The sequence below is a fragment of the Arachis duranensis genome, chromosome 1 (assembly GCF_000817695.3).
Source record: "Arachis duranensis cultivar V14167 chromosome 1, aradu.V14167.gnm2.J7QH, whole genome shotgun sequence".
Classification (NCBI taxonomy): domain Eukaryota; kingdom Viridiplantae; phylum Streptophyta; class Magnoliopsida; order Fabales; family Fabaceae; genus Arachis; species Arachis duranensis.
The window spans coordinates 100,441,076-100,464,590 of record NC_029772.3 but is presented as its reverse complement, the minus strand read 5'-3'; positions in this window follow the sequence as shown (position 1 = coordinate 100,464,590).

Below are 23,515 nucleotides of genomic sequence, written 5' to 3'. Positions count from 1 at the left end.
GAGTGTTAGTAAAATAATTTCTAACGGAACAAAAACATACGATTCTGTGATACTGTGTTCTTTTAGTTAGCATGCAAATTTAGAACCCGGAGAAAATTAAAAGTGGTGAAACCTTCATCAATGGAAGGACAAAATCACATTTTTGTTATGGTTATATGTTTGATCTTTGTAATAATGGAGTAGGCTTATAAAAGCAAGAAGATTTTTTTGGTGACTTTCCATTAGTTTTTGGTGACCTAAAAAAAACAGAAAGATTTCAAAGAGTTAGAAGGTTAATTATATCATTTAGAATAATCAAATAAACACCATTAAACAACAAATTGCAAATTATTACCAATAAAAAAAAGTTTCTTTTAAACTAGTTTGAAAACATTTACAAAGAAAAAATATTTACATATTCAACATTTTATAGCCGACAAATAATCTAAATCCTATAATTATATTATATGTGGACAACCTAACTTAATCTAGGTATTAATAGATTGAATAATAATATCCTTATACATAAACCATAATACAACATTAAAATTGTTCTAATAAAATAACAAAATTAAATGAAAAAATCACTAATCTCAGTCTAATATTTTAATAATGTGTCATCTCTTATTCAATTTTTTGATATCCACTAAACACACCGTAAAAGAGTTCTATTACATAGAATAATCTTTAAAAAAAATTCCAAATTTTCTCAAACTTAAGCATTTTTTTTCTTTTTTCGGTTTTAATCTAGTTTGCAGTTTATATATAAAGGCATTTTTTGTTCTAGTTTGGATTAACAACTTAATTAAGTTCATTTTGAAAAAATAATTTAAACAATAAATACTTATATTAAAAGTGGTTTATAAATAAGTTATTTTGTGTTTAGTTTTTTAATTTCAAAAATGTTTATTTTTAAAAAAATATATGATAACAAAATTTTATTATGAGAAAAGTCATTTTTCTTTTATTTTTTCATAAGTACTTAAATAATTTTTTAGAAAATTATAATTTTATTTTAAAAATTTCACTAGATATTAATACTAATATTTTTCATAAATTAAAATTAAAAAAAAAGTCACTTTTAAAATTTTTTAAATGAGTCCAAATATATCTCGTTGATACTTACGACGAGGAAAAAACTAAATTTTAATTTCATTTATAAATAAAATATATTTAAAATTTTCAACACATATCTCTTTAAAAATTTTCGATCGAGATCTCATTCTGATTTCACTTATTTTTTCTTTGGAATTTCAAACCATCTCCTGTAGTTGCGAACCATCAAACGCCCTCTAAGGATTATGATGGAGATCTGTGGAGTTGTAGAGAGGTACTGAGGAAGAACAATCGATCGTCATGATGAGATCCAGCAACAGATTCTTCGAGAGAAAGCAAGAGAGCGCTTAGCATCTGGGTAAGTAAGATGAGAGGATCGATCGGCAGTTCTTTCTCTGTCTAGAATCTGCACTATGAAGCGGGGGAAGACACCCGATTTCTTCGAAAAAACCTTTTCATTCTCTGTTCCATCAGCTCCAGTTTTCTTGTGTCTGCGCAATGGAACGGTAAGGCCGATCCAGCGAGGGTTCCCGATCTAATCCATCGCCAAAGTGGACCGAAACTGGCTTCAAAAGTATGATATTATATTATATTTGATATAATGTCCCAACCGTTCTGTTCTTTTCATTCTTGTTCATAAATATAAAAATCATTTCCCTTTTTGCCTAATGTTTATGGCTTTCTGCGATTGTAATTTGTCTTATCGGAGAATGTGGGGTGTTGTGAAGTGTCTGATTCTGATTTTGAAAAATATAGAGTCGGGGTGGCAAATGGGATTGAGTGCTGCAAAGGAATCTTATCCCCAAATGCTTGGTAAGACTGATTGTATCTACTATTTGAGGAATGGATTTTGTGGCTATGGTTTCTGCTACCGTTTCAACCATTCCCGTGACCGGGTCGAGGTAAAATTTATAGTTCATTTGATTTTTAAGTTTGTGGAGGGTTTTTTGTTGTGTTATTTTTGCGCTTGATGTGATCATCAGTTTTTCTTAGTGTAGTCTGATTTGATATTGGCTATCATCAGTGTGATAGTGTTGAGCTTATTGAATCGAAAGTCTTTTTGTTTGAGGGGTTTTTCTTTAAATTACTATTTGTTTTTAATCAATTGAACTCTGAGATTCATATATTTGCAGTGATCTAATGATTTGGAGATATGTAAATGTTTCAGGCTATTGGTGCCGTTGCTAGGACTAGAGGAGGGAAGAGTACTCTGAGCGAATTGGCCAGCCTTTGTGCCAGGTGCTTAATATGGTTTTTCTTATACTTTTGATATGCATTGATATTTCCTTTGACAATTGACTCCTGTGATTTGTTGTTTTGTATGAAATGATGTGTTCTGTGGTAATCTATATTTCTATTATATGTTGAGGATAGAATAATCTTGAATTTCTATTTTGACTCGTCTTTGTAGTTTGAGTTTTCTTTTGCATATTGATTATATCTGATCACGCTTAAAAAAGCAGTATTACATGAAGACAGGGTCATGCAAATTTGGTTCTTCCTTCAAGTACAACCATCCTAGGCAAGCTGGAGGCTCTGCTACTCCTGTGTCACTAAATTATAAACATGGAGGAGATGAGTCTTATATCTCCGTGTAATTATGGTGAATCATTTTAGTTGCTGTATTATTATAAACAGGGACAGAGTTTAGTTGAGACAATGGGGCCATGACCCCCAAATTTTTTATAAAAAAAATTAGTAGTACTTCTTTAAAAAAATAAAAAATAGTTTAGTTGACTCAAATACTTTACTATGATTAGTCACCAAAAAATACTTTACTATGATTTAAAGCACCCAGATTCAATCTTCATCTCTTACTTTTATTGCACAATAATTTTTAGTTTTAAACATTAAAAATATATTGAATTTGGACTGAACTGGGTGGGCCTTTATTGGCTTTCACAATACATCAAAATTAAAATATAAAATCAAATCAAATAAAAAATGTTATCTAACAAAAAAAAAGATAAGAATAAAAAAATCATCTAACAAAATAAAAGATGAAAATTGTCATTATAAAAATATAATGCTTTACTAGCAGCTTCTCTATTCGCATTTCGCAGTTCTCTATTCAACAAGCAACACTCCCTCTACCTTTGAGTTCAAATATAAAAAATTAGATATTTTCATTTATTCAATTTAATATTATTTTATATTTTACTGTTTATTTAATTTAATTTAATTTAATTTTTTATATAATAAAAAATAGAGAAAAGGACAAATTAGTCCCTAACCTTTTATCCCGCGGACATTTTAGTCCTTAACCATTGAAAAATACTTTTAAATCCCTGACGTCCTTAAAAATTAGAGAATCAGTCCCTCCATCCATAAGCCACCGTCAGATCTAACAAAAAAGGCTGACGTGGCTCCACCTTTGCTTACCTGGCATCACGGCGTCCCACGTGGCACGTTAGTGGGATGAAACTTTTTTAAAAATGGACACATAAGTCCATGTCACTCAAAACGACGTCGTTTTGTGTGCTGCCCTAATCTTAAAATTCATTTGGGTTGTTCATTTATGGTGGTAGCTAGTGGTGAGGAGAAGAGTTGTACAAAACATAGTGCCCAAAATTAGACAGTTCAACATGAAATTCAGAAAATACCAAGTTCTCTTAACATCTTCTTGTTCATTCATGAACCATAACCCTCAATTTCACAATATCAAATAAATCATATCATAGCTATTAGCAAAACCTCATTCTGCCATTTTCAGCACCATACTTCAAACTTCACATAGTCTCAATCATGCCATGGGTACTTCATGTTTGGTTAGATCTAAGCAAACCCCATGGATTGAAAATCTAGCATTAGCAACATAAGAGCATAGATACCCCTAGATTTTCGGAATCTTGTCTTAAACTACAACTACAACTACAAAAAATCCAATCTAATTCAACGATTTTTCCTATCTCCCTGGAAACACAATACAAGCTCTCTACAACAGTTAACAACAAAAAAGGATATAGCTCTCAAAATTTGCCTAGCTGAAAAGAAATCAGCCCCAAATTTCACAAAATTACTTTCTTTTACTTCTACTTAACAACCTCAGAAACTAAACTAAACTACACCAAAAATATCCATCACAACCCTGTAATAAAGATAGAAACTTTGAGCTATGTTCTTAATTCTCATCAAAATTCATTATAGGAATTGTCAATACTCTCAAGACTCCCCATAAAAGAAAAACAGAAAAGTAGAGAGAGAAGAAATCAAGAAACTCACAAACTGTGAAGGGAAGACTCCAGTTTTGGTGATGGTGGCAGATTTTCCTTACATTAAGGGTGAAGCACCAAGACAATAATAGTAGCAGCAGTAACCTTGTGAAGATACAACTCAACCACCCTAAACCTTCACCATTTTCCTGTGCCCTTCTTGAAATGTTAGAAAGCTGATAGTGGAATGTCCAAATTTAGACAGTTATCACTTCTTTGGAGCCATTGTTGAAATTCGTACAACTCTTCTCCTCACCACCAGCCACCACCATAAACGAACAATCCAAACAAATTTGAAGATTAGGGCAACACACAAAACAACATCATTTTGAGTGACAGTGACTTATGTGTCCATTTTTGAAAAGCTCCATCCCACTAACGTGCCACGTGGTACGCAGTGATGCCAGGTAAGCAAAGGGAGAGCCACGTCAGCCTTTTCTGTTGCGTCTGACGGTGGCTTATGAACGGAGGGACTGATGCGTCTAATTTTTAAGGACGTCAAGGACTTAAAAGTATTTTCTAATGGTCAGGGATTAAAATATCCACGGGGTAAAAGGTCAGGGACTAATTTGTCCTTTTCTCTAAAAAATATTAGAATATTCAATAAGTATTGATATTATTGTATTTGTATAAATTGATATAAAAAATTTAATAAATATTATAAATTACTAAAAAACTTAGTTCTGATTCAATTATTGAAGATTTTAAGTCACTAAAAACTCGAAGAGAACTATTATAAACTCTTTTATATTTTTTATCTGTAGAATTATTTATTTATTATCTTATTTATAACGAACTTAAAGAATAATTATATTTATATATTTTATTTTAATATAAATATTATTATTAAATTTTTATGTTAAATTTTTTGGCCTTCTAAAATTTTGTTTAAAGCTCCACCAATGTATTGAAGGTACTGTTTACTAATCGTCCAGTTTTTTCACTTTTCTTTTTCTCATTTTCGATTGCGAAACACTAGATAATCATATTTCTATTTATTTAATAGATTCATTTTATGTTCTTGCGTTAAAATACATATTATTATTCTCATTATACTGTTCTTTTGGTGATAACTATGCTATATCGGTATAAAAATATTGTGTAGTTTTTCTTGTATAGTTTAACCTATATTTGTATATGTTTGAGGAATTTAAATGTGTTTTGTGCATGTTTGAGTGTTTACATGTTTTGAATTGTGTTCATATGTAGTAATTAGTAACAACTTTTAATGTATTTCATGTGAATTGAGGGTGCACTTAATGATATGGTCCTCTTTTTATTGTAACTAAATTAGGCAACAAAATCTTGTTGTAGTACTTTTGGTGTCATTTTGTGTATGCTTGATTGAGTTGCATGTATTTTTGAACTGACATTGTGTGATGCAATCAAGAGATAATAGCGGTATATTTGGTTTATTTTCTGGCGTATTTTATGTGAATTGAGGTGTACTTGGTGTTGTTGTCACCTATTAACCTAATTTTTTATTCCTTACGACCAACCCTGGCTCAGCTATACGAAGATCCGTGCTGAGACCAAGCAGCACTGGTTTGAAAAATGGGCGGTAATTATTTTTTTTGTTTTTGTTTTAATTTTTTTTAGCTAGTTTATATCATCTATCTTGTCTAAATGAATTTAAAGGTTAGTTGTTGCAGCTGCACTTCATTTGAGATGCTGAGCACGACCTGGCCATCCGGAAGATATTTGACTATAGATGGGTCGGTAGCTCCAACAAACGCTGGACGATGTTTGCCACGGCCGGAACCAACGGACGCGCTAGCTCCGACCGGAGGTAAAGAAGGGCTTATACGCTCATTAGGAGAATGATGCAGGGTTCAAGCATCGGTGTCTTACCAACCGAGCTAACAGGACATCAGAGTGGTCGTCAAAGTACATCGGCGACTAGGTGATCTTCATGAAAATGAAGGCTAGGCTGGTATGTAATTCCTTTAATATTGTTAATAATTTCGTTATGTTATCTATTTTGCATATCATTACTAGGCATTCTGATAATTTTGTATTTCAATGCAACTTGTGTAGTTGAAGCCATTGGACCGCGAGGCCACATTGGTAGAGACCTTCAAATACACCCACACGCTGAAGAAGAACAAAGCGAGATTTGTTGATCAGTGGCCTCATGACCATTATGTGAGTAAACATACGTCTGATTATCTTATGCTATTAAATTATTAGATATTAATTGTATATCTGTCTTAGCTTACTAATCACACAATAACTTGTGTTAATTGCACAAGAGTCCTACACATAGAGATTGAAGGCCGCAACTCAGTAAAGTGGGTAGGATGCCGCCGATGGATCTGCGGCCTCAGTCGTCAACCCCGATACAGTTTGGCGCGAGATTGCCTCAGCCCCATACAAGAACCACATATATGGAATGGGGTTGTTCTTTGCCAGCAACCTCCGCACCTCGACGGGCCGTCATCAGGCTCCGCCACCAATCGAGACGTCCAGCTCGAGGAAGGCGTGGATTTGAGGCTCCAAGTGCAGGAGCTCTACCACAGCCTTCACCAACATGTTTAGGAGCTTAATGATTATCGGGAGAGGTATTAGGAGATCCTCACTCACGTGACATCTACGGATGAGTTCAGGATGGAATTTAGGGAGTCACTAGAGCGGATGCAGCATATGGAGGCTCAGATGGAGGTGTACCAGGTCCAAATGTGTGCCACTGGCATCAACCCTGCTAGTGGTAGCACCACTGCTGATGACAGCGGTCCTGCTGCAGGTGGCAGTGGTAGCGCTGGTGGCACACGGACACCGTCACTGCCGACTCAGAACCACGGGACTGGCGATGACGATGACTACCTGAATCTGTAGATATTAGGTTTTAGTTTTATTGTTTCATATATTTATTTGGTGTATGTGACTTTTATTTAATTTGCACATTGTATTATTGATGAATTGACTACTAATTGTGTGAAAAAAAATTAAATTTAAAATTAAAATTGACAATTTATTTCAAATTTCAAAAAATAAAACAGTGCAAAACAACATTTTTGGCGTCAATATTACTGTCAAAAAAATTCGACGGTAACCAATTCATTTCCTGAGCTGGTAATTCATAATAAAATCCGACAGTAATTACCAATGGACGAAATAAATTCGAGGGTAAGCTTTCACCGGCAAGGTTTATACTGTCTTATTATTTTCGATGGTAAGTCCGACCGTAAATTGATTACCGTCGGATATGTTTGAAGAATCCGACTGTACTCAGCGTTTTTCTTGTAGTGGAACTACATTAACTAGATTCGAACGACACCTCATCCACTTGATTCGAGTTAAAACAATAATACAATTCGCCCAGGTTCAATTCACACTCTGAACTTGAAAATACACCGAAAGCATTTCAAAAATAAGCCAATTTATAATTCAAAATACACCGAAACTGAGAACGAAAAAGATTTATCAAAGTAATAATTCAGATTCAGAACTCCTACATTACATTCAAATTTAAACTATCAACTACAAACAACAATTTTCACAAATAAAAGCAAATTTATTCAAATATAGAATCATAAACTACTAACGAACTACATATACTAGATTCGAATCACACTTCAGCCACTTGATTCAATTCAAAACAATAATCCAAATCGCATTGGTTCAATTGACAGTATGAACTTTATTGAGTTAAGAAACTAACTAGATTAATTAATGATGACAAACATTAATTTATTGGGCAAATTAAATAATTAGTTTTGATTATTTTGGTTGAAGTGATGCAGGCTACAAATCAATTTAGCAGCCCAATTGGATAAAATTAGAACAAGGCTGGTGGGCTGATAACAGAAGCAGAAGTCCAAAAGAAAACAAAAAAAAGGAACCAACGGGCCAAGCAAATCAAACTCGATCCAAGCCCGTGTCTATCAACCCAAGTTGATCCCACCAAGCTTCTCATACAAGATTGAAGTCTTCACTCTCTCTTATTACTTTGGTTAGCAACAAAACACAAGAAAGAGAGCTTCATCCTTCCTACTCATTTCATCAAAGAAGAAAGAAAGAGAAAGTCTAATCTCAAAGGCCTCATATTTAATGAAGTGAGCCTATATTCATAAGCAAGCCCATTAGGTGGTCCACGTCCATTCCTTATCTAACTTAGTGGCTAACCAAGTAACCAAAGCTCATTTGCATCTGAACTAATCCCTTCTCCACGGAACCAACTCTCTGTTCTTGTTCTTCTCTTCTCTCACCCACGCATGACAAGATGGTTATACTAGGGTTCTCATCCTAGAAGAAAAGGAGAGTTTCTGGTCACAAGCTTGGTCTTTCGGACAATACACAAAGAGAAAAAGAGAGAGAAAGCTTCTTTTGCTGCTCATTTTATCAGAGAAGAAAGAAAAAGAAAGCTTAATCATAAAGTAAAGATCTAATCACCCACATCAATCCATATTAAACTAAGTCAGAAATTAAAAGGTAATTTATTTCTATTTGCATGCAACTTATTTTCTTCACTTTATCTCAAATCTTCTGCTTTACCATTTTTGGATAAATGGAAAAAGTGTTCTCTGTTCTACACTGCTGTGCATCCACGGTCACAAGTGTATCTTGGGGACCAAGTTGGTTTTCAATGGCTGAGATAGGGTTTTACCATTGGAAACATCTGTTTATGATGTCATGAGGCTTTCGGTCAAAAAAGGAGGTCAGACTCAAACTTCCAAATTTGGGGATTAACTGGGAAAAAGGTGATGTGGTGTGTTGGTGAAGCACACAGCTCAAGAAGTTGACCTAAGAAGAGCAACTAAGCAACATGCAAGGAGATAAAAGAAGCTTGTTGTTCATTCAGAAGGAAAGAGAGAAAACCAGAGTTTGGTGAGTTGTGTTCTGAGAATAGTTTCCTGAGAAGTTCCTCTACTTGGATAATGTTCTCTTTCAAAGAAGCATTCTGCCAAGATTGAAGAACTGAAACAGAGGCTTGCGAAGCTGGTTTTTCACATAGCAAAGAGGCTGTTGATGAAGTCAATATCCTTCATGTTTTACAGATTGTGATGTACTTTTCTATGTTTATCTTTCTATAATTTCTTGTGAGAAAAGACATAAGTGAGAAAGCTCAAGTAAAAGCCATGAGTGGAAAGAGGCTGAGTGATACACTTGAGAGAAAAGTCTAGAGTTATTTTCTTATTTCTTTAGGTTGGTTAAGTGTCTTGTATCTTGTACCTGTTAGGTATCCCTTTCTTAGTTGGGTTAGCACTAAGAGTGAATAGTTAGGTATTAGCATAGCCAATATCAAGTTAGGTTAGAACTTGAGTGTGAAATTGGTGTATGTAATGCTTTTAACTATAGTGGAAATTCCTCCATTGTTGTGGAGGAGACTGGACGTAGGTTGCATAGCACAAGGCCACCGAACCAGGATATATGCTGGTGTTAGCTTTTCTCTTCTCTGTTGTGTTCTATTTTCTGATATTCATGAGACAAAAATAAATTGTCTCATAAATTTTCGCTGCTGAGTACAAACAGAATTAGAATTGAAAGTTTGATTTAAAAGGTCATAACAACAACTAAAAAGGAAGGCATAGATTCAACCCCCCTTCTCTAAGCCTACCACAACCTTCAATTGGTATCAAGAACTAAGGTCTCAAGAATCAAGCCTAACAGCTTGGAGCAAAGATCTAAGGGCGAACAACTTGGGCACAACCACAGTTGCCTACACCCTCACTAAAAGCTAGTCCAACAACCGGCCACCTTTCTTCAATGGGAAGAACTATGCCTACTGGAAAGAAAGGATAAGGATCTTTATCCAGTCCATTAACTACAACATATGGAAGATCGTTGTAAACGGTCCAAAGATCCCAACAAAAATAAGTGCTGATAGAGTGGTGACTCCAAAAGAAGAAGCTGAATAGAATGAAGATGATCAGAAGAAGATGGAGCTGAATGCAAAAGCAATCAACCTTCTTCACTATGCTATCAACTTTGAAGAGTACCAGAAGGTGTCTAGATGCAAGACAGCCAAAGAAATCTGGGAAAAACTCCAGGTTACACACGAAGGCACTAAACAAGTCAAAGAAACGAGGATTGATATGCTGCGAAAAGAGTACGAGATGTTCAATATGAAGGATGGAGAAAGCATTGATGAAGCATTTGAGAGATTCTCAATCATAATCAACAACCTTGATGCTATGGGTACAAACTATGCAGAACAAACTTTGGTGAGAAAACTCCTTAGAAGCCTCACAAAAGAATGGAAAACCACTGCCACTGTCCTAACCGAGAGCAACAACCTAAGCCTCATAACCTATGATGAGTTGAGAGGAAAACTCCTTGCCTATGAAACCACACACACAAACACCGACTCAAAGAAAAAGGGAATAGCCCTTAAGTCAAAAGTAGAACCAAAAGAGAGTGAGTCTAGTGATGGTATTTCAGATGATGAACTCTTATTTTTTGCTAGGAGATTTAGAAGGATGATGAAGAACAAGGGCAAGTACAAGGGCTCAAGCTCAAAGGAACACAAGATGGACTTAAGCAAGGTGACTTGTCATCATTGCAAGGAGGCTGGACACTTCAAGCTAAACTGTCCAAAGCTCAAGAAGGAGGACAAAGGCAAGAAAGAAAGGACAAGAGTGCTCATGGCAGTTTGGGAGGATCTTGAGAACGACTCAAATGAGGAAGAAGATTCTGAAGGTGAAGACAAAGACTGTCTCATGGCTGGAAACAATAACTTTGATGAGGTAAATTACTTTGACTTGTCTATGGATGATTTACATGCTATTATTTATGATCTCACTTCAAACACCTCAAAATTGCTTGACAAGTACAATGAGTGCAGATTTGAAAGAGATGTGTTAAGAGCTGAAAATAATTTTTTAAAAGAAAAAGTGAAGGAAACTGAATGTGCTTTGGACATTATTGAAGAAAACAAATTTCTAAAATCTGAACTTGAAAAACTAAAAGGAAAGCACATTGTGGATCCTTCCCATGAGTTAATTGCTGAAAGTAATAGATTAAATAATATGATTAAAAGGCTGAATGGTGACTTAGCAAAATTTGCTCAAAGTTCTAGTAACTTGGACAAATTACTTGCAAGCTAAAGACCATTATTTGAAAAATCTGGTTTAGGTTATATAGCCAAGGAATATGCAATTTTTAATGATTCCTCTATAAAATTTGTGGCTTCTTCATCAAATATTAAATTCACACCAATCAAATCTGGTCTTGGACATGTTCCAACATTTGAAGAAAAATTTGATGAAGTATACACAAGTGAAACTAAACCTTCACCAAGAATCAAACCTAGTTCAAAGAGACCAGGTTTGGGGTACATTTCGAAAAATGAGGTTGCTTTCAAGAAACCACCTTTTTACAACAAAACCTCATATTCGAAAAGTCCAAAAGTTCAGAAAAATTCTGGTGAAAATATTTTTGCAAAGAGGAACAAGTTTAATAAAAATCAATTTGTCAAAAGAAATGCACCTCCTCCAAAAATCAGAAAATTTCAACCTTTCTATCATTTCCAGCAAAGCAACTCACCTCAATTTCAGCGATACACATCAGAAAATTATTGTGTAAATTACAAGAAATTTGGTCACTCATATGCACAATGTTTCATTGAAAAGAGAGTTGTAGGAAATAAAATTTACAATGTTGTTTGTGATTTCAATGCACTTGGGCAACCAAGATGGATTAACTTGAAAGGATCCAAATTAATTTAGATACCTAAGGCTGCTTAAAACTCTTTATGCAGATTTGCCTAGCATCCAAAAACAAAAAGGACATGTGGTACATGGATAGTGGATGCTCAAGGCACATGACTAGAAGGTCAACTTACTTCATCAAACTAAACAAGTATGATGGAGGTTTTGTGACCTTTGGAGATGATGGTAAAGGTAAAATCATTGCTGTTGGAAAAGTAGGTAGTGAACAATCTACTTTCATTGATGATGTGTTTCTCGTATGTGGCTTGAAACACAATCTTTTGAGCATAAGTCAGCCGTGTGATTTGGGATATTTAGTGATTTTCAAAAGACTTGAATGCTGTGTTGTTGATGAGAAAACAAATGAAGTGCTTTTTGTTGCCAAGCGTTTTAATAATGTGTATGGACTTACTCTTGATGAGCTAAAGGATTAAAATGTAGCTTGTTTTCACTCTAAAGAATCTGAAAAGTGGTTATGGCACAAGAGATTGGGCCATGCAAGTATGTTTCAAATAAACAAACTTATAAAGAAAGAATTAGTAAGAGGTATTCCTTTGATAAAATTTGACAAAGACATCACATGTGATGCTTGCCAAATGGAAAAACAAACAAAAAGTTCTTTTAAACCTAAGGAAGACATCTCTACTAAAAGACCACTTGAGTTGCTACACATTGATTTATTTGGTCCAACAAGAACTCAAAACCTAGGTGGTAAACATTATGGTTTAGTGATTGTGGATGACTATACTAGGTTTGGTTGGGTTTTATTTCTTGCATACAAAAATGAAGCCTTTTCGATCTTTGAACCTTTTTGCAAGAAAATTCAAAATGAAAAGGATTTAAAAATCTCTTCTATAAGAAGTGATCATGGAACTGAATTTGAAAACAATTTATTTGAATCCTTTTGTGAGGAATTTAAAATATCTCACAACTTCTCTTGTCCAAGGACACCACAACAAAATGGTGTTGTGGAAAGAAGAAATAGAAGCATACAAGAGATGACAAGAGCTATGCTTTGTGAGAGTAATGTTCCAAAATTTCTTTGGGCTGAAGCAGTTAACACGGCTTGCCACATTTTGAATAGAACAATCATAAGAAAATTTTTGAAGAAAACCCCTTATGAACTTTGGAAAGGCTACCCACCAAACTTAGACTACTTACACATCTTTGGATGCAAATGTTTTGTTTTAAATAACAAGGATAATTTGGGTAAATTTGATCCAAAGGCGTTTGAGTATTTGTTTGTAGGATATTCCACAACTAGTAAAGCATATAGGGTTTATCATCAAGATGCTAGATTATTGAAGAGTCCATACATGTTACATTTTGTGATACTAACTTGGTGCAAAGTATTCTGGAAGATTGTGATGCAGGAAATCAAGCTCAAAAGGACATTGAAACTGGGCAAAATCAAGAAAATGGAAATTCTGCTCAATCTGACCCAGAAACTACAGTTGCTAAAAATTCGAGAGATAATTCCATTTTGTCTCATGAATCTGAGGGAGACCATGAAGCCAGCAGCACCCAAAATCCATTGGTACCTAAATCTGCCTCCAAGTCTACCAGATCTCGTGAATGGAGATTCTTGAATAATTATCCTAAGGAATTTGTCATTGGGAACGTCTCTCAAAGGGTTAGAACTCAGTCTTCCACTAGAAAGGAAAATGAAGGATCAAACATTGCCCTTCTCTCACAAATGGAGCCTCAAAATGTCAAGGAAGCCCTTAGTGACCCTTCTTGGGTTAAAGCAATAGAGGATGAGCTTCTTGAGTTTGAGAAGAACCAAGTGTGGACTTTGGTTCCAATGCCAAGTGGAAAGAAAGTGACCGGAACCAAGTGGATATTTCGGAACAAGTTAGGAGAAGATGGTAGCATTACAAGAAATAAGGCAAGGCTCGTGGCACAAGGATATTACCAAGAAGAAGGAATAGACTTTGATGAATCCTTTGCCCCTGTTGCCTGAATGGATGCCATAAGACTTCTCTTAGCTTATGCTGCATTTTGTGGTTTTAAATTATATCAAATGGATTTGAAATGTGCATTTTTAAATGGTGTGATAGATAGAGAAGTGTATGTGGAGCAGCCACCTGGTTTTGAAAATAAAGAGCATTCTAACTATGTTTTCAAATTATCAAAAGCTCTCTATGGTTTAAGACAAGCTCCTAGAGCTTGGTATGAGAGGCTTAGCTCTTTTTTTTTTTGAAAAATAGTTTTCAAAGAGGCACCACAGACACAACTCTATTTATCAAGAACTCTAATGATTCTTTTATTCTAGTCCAAATATATGTTGATGACATTATTTTTGGATCAGCCAATGAATCCCTTTGTTCTGAATTTAAAAAACTCATGACAAGTGAATTTGACATGAGTATGATGGGTGAACTTAATTTTTTCCTTGGGCTGCAAATTAAACAAACTGAAAAATGGTATTTTTATTCATCAAGAGAAGTATGCCAAGGAATTAGTTAAGAAACTTGGTATGGAAAATGCCAAACCCATGGGAACTCCTATGCACCCTAATTCTAAATTAGATAAGGGAGAAATTGAGAAAGATGTAGAGGAGACTAGGTATAGAGGAATGATTGGTTCTCTTATGTACTTAACTTCTTCTAGACCCGATATTGTGCAAAGTGTTGGATTGTGTTCAAGGTTCCAATCCAAACCTAAAGAGTCATATCTTTCTACAGTTAAGAGGATCAATAGATATGTTCATGGCACATCCAACTTTGGTCTTTGGTATCGTAAGATTGATGATTTTTCTGCAGTTGGTTATTGTGATGCAGATTTTGCCAGTGATAGAGTTGATAGAAGGAGCACTTCAGGCCTTGAAAAGTCCTTGAATATTTGGTCAAGTAAGAAGCAGCCAACAGTGGCTTTATCCACTGTAGAGGCTAGGTATATAGCTGTTTCTTTATGTTGTTCTCAGCTTATGTGGTTAAAAATACAGCTTGCTGATTACAAATTAAATGCTGAAAATATTCCCTTGCTATGTGATAATATGAGTGCCATTAATATTTCTAAAATTCAATTTTGCACTCTAGGACTAAACATATTGAAGTGAAATTTCACTCAATAAGAGAACATATCCAAAAAGGGAATATTAGCATTCAATTTGTTAAATCAGAAGAGCAATTGGCAGATATTTTCACTAAACCACTAGCTGAGGACAGATTTTGCATGCTTAGGACTAGTTTAGGAATTTTAAGTCATGATTCATTGTTTGAAGATTGCTAATGTGTTTGTTGAAGATTTTGTTTCATAGGTTCGGATGAGACAATTTTGGGCAGAAGAAGAACCATCATTTCGAATATTATCTTCTGGGCTATGAACTTTCTAGGAATAGGATTCTGAACTTTCTTTTTCCAAGAACACTCTTAACTTGCTGCTATTACAAACCTATTCATGTATTGTGCATATTTTTTATTTCTCATTATCATCATTTCATTTTTTGAAAAAAAAACTGCAACTTCTGTTTTAATTGTGCTAATGTCTAGTTTGAGAATTCCATTTTGCAGGTCAAAGAGACATTTGTTGAATAAGAAATGAGAGATCTGAATTTTGTAGTGTAAAAATGGACATGGACCATGTTTGAATCTTATTACACATGTGGTCTCTTTTTGTTTTCTGAAACCTTCAAGTGATACGAAACTCTCTTTTTGGTCCTAATGAGTTTTTACCAAGAATTGGTCTTTGCACATTGTGAGTTTTGTTATATAACTATGGTGTTGCTGGTTGAAATATGATATTTATTTCTTTTCTAAATTTTTTTAGTATTTTAAAACGCAACATTTAGCTTTAACATGTCTCTAACACACTATTTTGCAGGTTCTATTTTGTTTTATTTTTCCCACCTTGATGACAAACGGGGGAGAAAAATGTATATATGAGGCTTGATAAGACATAAGACTTACTGAGTTATTGGATATTAGTTTTGATTAGTCTTGTGTTTGTTAATTGACTGGTGTTTATGAACTAAAATTTGTTTGACTTGTTTGTGAACTGAACTTGGCTGACTTGCTTGTGAACTGAACTTGGATGACTTTAAGTCATTTGAACTTTATGTTGTGCTGGTGAATTGTTGCTCACATACTGCTGTAGTTTGCAATATGTGCTTGTATGGATTATTAGACTTTTGTGCAGCCATAGAATTCTAGATAAGCATGTATATACATTGGATTGTTGTGTTGGCATTATTGTCTGTGTCCTCAAGTTAAGGTATAAGCATACATTAAAGGGGAGCAACTCATATGAAAGGATGAGCACATCAAGTTATTTAGTATCATCAAAGGAAAGTCTCTGAACCTCTTGTTGCAGGATTTTAGTTCATTTCAAGTTACATATTTGAACTTTACATTAACTCTTACACCCTTGATGACAAAAGCGAGAGTAGTTGTATTGTATGAATTGAATTTAGTAGCATGTGAATTTGCTAATTTTGTTGCTGCTGTGATTTTTTGGCATGAGAATTTGAACTTGCTTTATATGATCTGTTGCTGTTTTGCCATTGTCAATTTTTGATGCTCGGTTCTGTTTAATCTTTGAGCAATTTTGAACTGGACATTTGTTAAAATTGCTGTTATGATCTGTTCAGTATTAGGCTGGATTTTTTGTTGCTGTTTGTGTACAATCCCTTAGTCAAGAAGAATTGTGTGTTGTACTTCATTATGTTCTCTATAAGAATAATGTAAACAGGAAGGAAGAGAAGAGCACAAATCTAGGGGGAGCAACACAAAAGCAAGTGACATCATTCAAAGGGAAGTTTCTGAACTTTATTCAAATTCAATTCCTTTTGATTATTGTTTTAAAATTATGTTTGTCATCAAGGGGGAGATTATTGAGTTAAGAAATTAACTAGATTAATTAATGATGACAAACATTAATTTATTAGGCAAATTAAATAATTAGTTTTGATTATTTTGGTTGAAGTGATGCAGGCCATAAATCAATTTAGTAGCCCAATTGGATGAAATTAGAACAAGGCTGGTGCGCTGATAACAGAAGCAGAAGCCCAAAAGAAAACAAAGAAAGGAACCAACGGGTCAAGCAAATCAAACTCGATCCAAGCCCGTGTCCATCAACCCAAGTTGATCCCACCAAGCTTCTCATATATACAAGATTGAAGTCTTCACTCTCTCTTATTGCTTCGGTCAGCAACAAAACACAAGAAAGAGAGCTTCATCCTTCTTACTCATTTCATCAAAGAAGAAAGAAAGAGAAAGTCTAATCTCAAAGGCCTCATATTTGATGAAGTGAGCCCATATTCATAAGCAAGCCCATTAGGTGGTCCAAGTCTATTCCTTATCTAACTTGGTGGCTAACCAAGTAACCAAAGCTCATTTGTATCTGAACTAATCCCTTCTCCACGGAACCAACTCTCTGTTCTCGTTCTTCTCTTCTCTCACTCACGCATGACAAAATGGCTATGCTAGGGTTCACATCCTAGAAGAAAAGGAGAGTTCCTGGTCGCAAGCTTGGTCTTTCGGACAATACACAAAGAGAAAAAGAGAGAGAAAGCTTCTTTTGCTGCTCATTTTATCAGAGAAAAAAGAAAGAGAAAGCTTAATCATAAAGCAAAGATCTATCACCCACATCAATCCATATTAAACTGAGTCAGAAATTAAAAGGTGATTTATTTCTATTTGCATGCAACTTACTTTCTTCACTTCATCCCAAATCTTCTGCTTTACCATTTTTGGATAAATGGAAAAAGTGTTCCCTGTTCTACACTACTGTGCATCCACGGTCACAAGTGTATCTTGGGGACCAAGTTGGTTTTTAATGGCTGAGATAGGGTTTTACCATTGGAAACATCTGTTTATGATGTCATGAGGCTTTTGGTCAAAAAAGGAGGTCAGACTCAAACTTCCAAATTTAGGGATTAACTGAGAAAAAGGTGATGTGGTGTGCTGGTGAAGCACACAGCTCAAGAAGTTGACCTAGGAATAGCAACTAAGCAACATGCAAGGAGATAAAAGAAGCTTGTTGTTCATTCAGAAGGAAAGAGAGAAAATCAGAGTTTGGTGAGTTGTGTTCTGAGAAGAGTTCCCTGAGAAGTTCCTCTACTTGGACAATGTTCTCTTTCAAAGAAGCATTCTGCCAAGATTGAAGAACTGAAACAGAGGCTTGCGAAGCTGGTTTTTCACATAGCAAAGAGGCTGTTGATGAAGTCAATCTCCTTTATATTTTACAGATTGTGATGTACTTTTCTGTGTGATGTGGTGTGCTGGTGAAGCACACAGCTCAAGAAGTTGACCTAGGAATAGCAACTAAGCAACATGCAAGGAGATAAAAGAAGCTTGTTGTTCATTCAGAAGGAAAGAGAGAAAATCACAGTTTGGTGAGTTGTGTTCTGAGAAGAGTTCCCTGAGAAGTTCCTCTACTTGGACAATGTTCTCTTTCAAAGAAGCATTCTGCCAAGATTGAAGAACTGAAACAGAGGCTTGCGAAGCTGGTTTTTCACATAGCAAAGAGGCTGTTGATGAAGTCAATCTCCTTTATATTTTATAGATTGTGATGTACTTTTCTGTGTTTATCTTTCTGTAATTTCTTGTGAGAAAAGGCATAAGTGAGAAAGCTCAAGTAAAAGCCATGAGTGGAAAGAGGCTGAGTGATATACTTGAGAGAAAAGCCTAGAGTTATTTTCTGATTTCTTTAGGTTGGTTAAGTGTATTATATCTTGTACCTGTTAGATATCCCTTTCTTAGTTGGGTTAGCACTAAGAGTGAATAGTTAGGTGTTAGCATAGCCAATGTCAAGTTAGGTTAGAACTTGAGTGTGAAATTGGTGTATGTAATACTTTTAACTATAGTGGAAATTCCTCCATTGTTGTGGAGGAGACTGGACATAGGTTGCATAGCACAAGGCAACCGAACCAGGATATATGCTGGTGTTAGCTTTTCTCTTCTCTGCTGTATTCTGTTTTCTTATATTCATGAGACAAAAATAAATTGTCTCATAAATTTTTGCTGCTGAGTATAAACAGAATCAAAATTGAATGTTTGATTTAAAAGGTTATAACAGCAACTAAAAAGGAAGGCATAGATTCAACCCCCCTTCTCTAAGCCTACCACAACCTTCAAATTTGAATCATTTATTGTCTTTGAAAATGAAATACATGTTCAAAGCTGATTTCAGTGCTTGATTTCAAAGAATTTGATCCAAATCTTCAAATCAGATAAAAGAGTATTGATCTTGAAGGAAGAGAATGTAGAGAACGAAGAGAACACAAAGAATGCAGAAATGGAAGAGAACCTAAAGAACACAGAAAACACTGGAAAAATTTGGAAAAGAAAACGAAATCCGTATGAAAAAGACAGCTATATATTTGCACGTTAAGTCAAAAATTTGTTAAAGATAATAGCGTGTGGAAATAAATTAGGTTAAAACTATTTGGTTGGGTTTAGTTGGTTAAATGACTTGGATGTAAAAATTAATTGTAACTATAAATATATAAAAAAAATCTTATTCAGAAAAATAAATAATGAATTTATGGAGAGAAATCATGCAACTATATATTCAATTCAAGCTTTGAAAAAGTAAAAAAAGAAAACACCAAATTGACCGTATTAAATTGAGTATAATGAAAAGGATAATATACTACTACATTTGCATATTGATTTGGTTAAAAAATGTTGAAGAAGATTGCAGTATTAGTTAAGACTTGAAGAGAACAATTAAATTGCAAAAGTTTATATAATCATAATTACTTGCATAAAAATATTTTTATAATGTAATAGTCAAATAATAAATTTAATATATTTGATTAAATTAACTGATATAACATATATATTCATGCGAGTAATTATTTAATTTAATTTAATGAATGTTAAATAAAGTAAGTTATAGCTATTTTTGACTAATTTTTTTTTGTTATCAAACATTTTCGATCTCCATTGGCCTTAGATGACGGCATTTGTGTCGTCCCTCTAATGGCGATTCAAGTTACCATTCTACCAAACTCCGGTTTCATTGTTTCTCTAACTTTCAGCCACGCCGCCATTTCATGAAGTTTTGGGCTAATTGTTGCAAGGAGAGTGTAACAAATAGTGATGGTTCTAATAATAATAATAATGTAGCTATTCCTTTCCATGATAGGAGCATAGTTAAGGACCCAAACGGGCTTAAGAAAATTTATCTGGAAGAGAGAAAAGATTTTATTCCGCTTAGCATGGAGTTTCTAGTTAAACAAGTTTCTTTCATTAGCAACAAGGCACATGCCACTCTCGTGCTGAGTCGTGACAACTGACAATGTTGAAAGTCTCAAGAAATGGGTGTCTCTTAACTACTCTTCCGAGTCATTACAACACATATCAACCTTAGCTTTGTGGTCACAAGCTCCTTAATTTGGGTTAGTATGATCCAATTAGAACAACAAATCAAAGATAATAATGATGAGGATGAACTTTGCCACTTTGGTGACATTGTTGGAGAAAATGGGATCATAAAGGTGGCAAGTGAATTTTTAAGGGAAGTTAGGGTTTTGAAAGATGGTGACAATTTGATGAAAAGGAAAAAAATTAGGGAAACTTCTGGTTGCAGGTTCACCAAGATTGAGAGTGTATGAGAAATCTAAAGGCTTTGTGGATGTTGAATCTTCAGAATCAATTACACTTTCTGATAGTAAGAAGATAGATGGTGGAGTTGACATTGGATTTGCACTTGAAAAGACTAGAATCCATGCATTCATCAACATCTTTCAACAATACATCAATAGTATCAATAATCATGAACCATAGTTCGCATCATTATCTCTATTTTATTTTCCCCTCCTTGCATTGTTAAGGTAAAATGCATGATTTCTTTTAGGAATTCCCTTTCAAGTTACTGTCTTCATGTATTCAACAACTATTGATATTGAAAGCAATTAAAAACTTGAGTTATGGTTGGTCACAATCTTCATTTGTTATGCTTCATTGTATATGGGGGTACATGTATGTATCAATTAATTAGACAGCAACCAAATTTATATATATATATAAGTTTTTAATACATAATATGTTGGCAAGGGGTTGGTGTGATACATGGACAGGGAAAAGAGATTGGTGCAAATCTTTTAAAATGAACTGTAAACCTAGTTGCTAGTGTGTGATTCTTCGAAGGCAATAACATATTACGAATTGGAGTAGTAGTAGTAGTGTAGTGTGATGATATATATGCACGCGAGCTAGGTATATACAAGTTGAAATTAAAACATTAGATGAAAGTATTATGTATTAGACTGAAGAATAATTGAAATCAATTAACTAAGCCAGTAGCTACGACATGAAATTCGCGTTGTTAGTATATACTATTTACTATTCAATATTAAGATCCAATTTATATTCAGGACTCAGGAAACAAATAAATAAAATGTTGTAAGGGATTAAAGTAACCAAGGCAAAGCCTAAATTAAATAAATCCATATATTGTATCAATCATATATCTTGCGGTAGGTAAGATATGACATCCAACAACATAAAGTGCTTGCTTATCTTTCCAGAATTTGTTTGTAGCTCGCTAAATTGATCTATTTTTCTTTTGTATGATATTAACATGGAATAAGACAATAAAAGAAAGTGTGGCAAATATATATATAGAAGACTCAATAATAAAAGAAGAATGGGTGGCAATTTATAAATCTAACGTCTCTGTCGCTCTTGCAATGTGGTGAAGATGGTGTAAGTCTGTAAGATAATGATCCCAGTGAGTAGTGACGATTATCGTTCGCTAGCACGCGCGGGTGTTGGTGACGACTATGACCTGTTATGTTGGACTTATAAGCTTACATATATTTCTCTCTGCAACGTGCCAATGTGTATGTGTGTTAATGTTTATTTTTCTCTTGTAATTCTTACATATTTTCTTATTAAAATTGTTATGTGTATGTATAATTTTTTGTTCCTTTGAGCAACAATTTCAATGTAAAATGTCGCGTTAAATTAAAAAGGATGTACTTATGTACATGCAGAAGAAAATTTTCAATTTTTCTTCCTCTATGTCATACAATCTGTTTCTATTTTTCATTGGGCCACAATAACTAATCAATTAGCATATTTACTTATTTAGTGATAGCACAAACGTATAAAAATGGAGAAAATAATTAATTTGGGCTATTTCTTTATTCCCTCTATTACTGTTTGAGATGTTGTCGGTAGGACCTAGCTAAAAATACATACAATACGGCCTCTATAGTCCACCTATAGAATTGGCAACATATTCCGCTACTTCAGGTGAAGTTAACACAGGAACAAAAATGAGAGAACGAAAAATGGTTAGTAGTAGGTAAATCTTCTATTATTTTATTTACTTTCGTTTTTTTTTTTAAATGAAAGTCAAATATATATTCGTCGATACATTTAATTAGCATTTTACATTCATTGTAGATACTAGATTAAACTTAAACTAAGCTTAAATTATTGTTGAATTACCTATCCGGACCGTCAAATAGTGTTTTCTGCTATGCTTGTTTGCTAAATATGTCACGTCAAAAATAATTGTTACTAAATACGTAACCGACATTCGCAAGTAAATGTTATTGTACGGTTCGCATCATGATCAACTGTACTTGTATGCTTTGAGTTAGCAAACTGTTAATATCTCCGGAAAGTGACTCAGAGCTCTAGATCAAGGATCTCGCAAGAATGCAACTGTTAAAGAATGAAAAGCAACTGATAATTGATAATTCACATGAAAAGTGTTGTATATCTTCTGTTTAAGACAACTTATAGCAACGCCCATAGATTAACCCAGTAGGAGTAAATTATTGTAAATAGAAGATTACAGCACATGGTGCCTCTTTCCTCATGGGGGGAGACAACAGACAAAATAATCTCACAAGGGAAGAAACAATATCGTATCAAACAACACACCGATATAGAGCCATCACCACCACCACTCAAGCTAGGGAGTAGGGAGGGACACGTGTGTGAGAGAGAGAGAGAGAGAGAGAGAGAGAGAGAGAGAGAGTAAACGTGATTAGCACATACTCTCCGTCTCCGGTCTCCATAAGCTAGCTACATATCAAGATTAGCACATCCATGCGAGAAATCGAAGCAACCTTAACCGACCAAAAGTAGTTACCAGGAAGGCTAGAGTAAAATTAAGGTTAGCACTTACTAATCACCACTGATTGATACAAATTATCAAAGGAAAATCACAGAAAAAAACAATATGGCCAAGTTCAATAAATTCGAATGGGACATGCAAATCCAACAGAATAGAGAGAACAGGAAGCTCAAGTAGAGAGTGAAACAAGCAAACCACTATTATTCTTGTTCGTGTAAAAAACGAAGGTTTGGTTTGAAAAGGAAAGAGAAACCACCACCAAAAAATCATGTCATTCTCTATAATTGTGGTTGTTGGGGTTGGGGGGGCAGGTTCCACCAAACTTGAAAGCTAGTGATTTGACAGGAAAACCAACATACACAGTGATTCTAAAATAATTGAGCGTTGAACATGCGGAGAAAGGGGCTTAAACCTAGAGAAGATTAGAAGACGAAGAAGTACTCAAAGATTTACAGTAAAATTTATTCACTATCAGTGCATTTCAGGACATAAGATTAGAAAGTTAAAACCGAGGTCTTGTAAATTTCATTCTTATCACAATACTAACGGGAACATAGAGATAGATATGTCTTTCCT